The sequence below is a fragment of the Epinephelus moara genome, unplaced genomic scaffold (genome assembly GCF_006386435.1).
Source record: "Epinephelus moara isolate mb unplaced genomic scaffold, YSFRI_EMoa_1.0 scaffold178, whole genome shotgun sequence".
NCBI classification, from domain to species: domain Eukaryota; kingdom Metazoa; phylum Chordata; class Actinopteri; order Perciformes; family Serranidae; genus Epinephelus; species Epinephelus moara.
The window spans coordinates 1-1,536 of NW_026079302.1; the positions used below are offsets into that span (position 1 = coordinate 1).

Sequence of the window (1,536 nt, forward strand, 5' to 3'; positions counted from 1 at the left end):
CACGGCTCGGGACCTTGACTTTTTTGCTTCCACAGACGTCAAGCTTTTGTGTTTCGTTGTCATCCTCCCTCCTGCGTTACCTTCCTCTTGGAGGAGCTGCAGGAGGAGCGCCTTCATCTGGTGTAGCGGGGGAAGATGGAGATGGCAATGTGGTACATGTAGATAGTGACGGTGGAGATGAATCTGGATTTTCTGACAGGTCCGGGTTCAAAGACTCCTTATGACATGGTAAATTCAGCTGGATGCAAAATTGAAATAGTTCAGTAGACATCCCAAATGTAAAATGCAAACATGTGGTCTATGTACACTTGATGCAACTACACTACCATTTGCTGTGTAGAACTGTAACGTCAGGAAAGAAAGCATACTCACAGTTGTCTCTCACGCACATTGGACAATGTGCTTTTTAATGAAATCCAGAGCCACCAGAAGCCACCTCTGCCTTGTAGTTAAGGGCTTGGTCCCACTCCCACTTGGTCTCTGCTTGATAAGCCGAGAGAATCGTGTGCGCACACTTGCCACCCTTGTCTTCACTTCTTCAACTGTGAACCAAAATTCAGAGAGGAATGTGAATGCATGCCATAGCTGACGACGCAACATAGTACAAGGTCAACGTTGAACACAACAAATTGTAATCAGTGAAGGTAACCTCATTTATCAAACGACGTGTTTAGACAGGTGATATTACATAAAATTTCCATGAGCCAAAGCGCCAAAAGCCAAAAAACAGTGTGTTTGTTTTGAACTTCTAAAACTGATCGGAACTGTTGGCATTTATAGCGCCATGTTTTTATTTTGCATAGCTAGTATCCACTGTTGCAAAAGCTTGTAGTAACCAAAAGCGCTATGCTCAGCTGGTACCTGCAGCCCGTCTTGCAATCGCCCTCCATGTCTTTTCTTTCTCCAGACGGTCGTGGTAACTTGGAGATGACACATTGTAAAGGCATGATTATTCCTCCCAGTGTTGAATTTGATCTGCCTCCAGGGCCTGGGTCCAAACACAAAGCACTCCCCGTGCTCCTGTGGACGCCACCATTGTTGTTGTTGCTTGCTGTTGTTGCTTGCCGGCTTGTCCTCCTCACATTTATTCCATCCTCCTGCGTGCTGAGGTGGGACGTATCCCGCCTCTCATTGGCTGATGCTCTTTTTCAGTCGTGTCACACTTGTCAGATACCCAGTCCCAGTCTCAGACGAGGGGGTGACTTGCTCATAGGCTTGTTCACACATGAGGACTCATCGTGGCAGAGTATGTGCCGACTCACCTCCGACCCAAGGTGGCTCTTCATTAACTTTGAAACAAAGTGTAAAAGTGTGTTTTGAGCCACAGACATGGACGATTCTGCCAGGACTGTCATTAGAGACAATTAGTAGTAAACACCAGGCGTCATTTTCACTGCGGACGGAGGAGAAGAGGAGTGGCTGATGTCACCCTGCTACTGCCAATTACCTCTACCTGTGAGGAGGGACTCAGTGCACTAGACCTGCATGACAGCACAGACAATTTACTGCCACACTTCACTATCCTGCTGCATCACC

General features: G+C 47.1%; 1 long non-coding RNA gene across 1 annotated transcript; it reads right to left on the minus strand.

Annotated features, from left to right (window-relative positions):
* Positions 1-40: 40 nt before the first annotated feature.
* On the minus strand, positions 41-1,528 carry LOC126387062 (uncharacterized). The gene is made up of 3 exons (XR_007569591.1): positions 862-1,528; positions 373-542; positions 41-238 (listed from the first exon to the last, which is right to left on the minus strand). It is a non-coding gene; the product is annotated as an uncharacterized LOC126387062 (long non-coding RNA).
* Between the last annotated feature and the right edge of the window lie 8 nt (positions 1,529-1,536).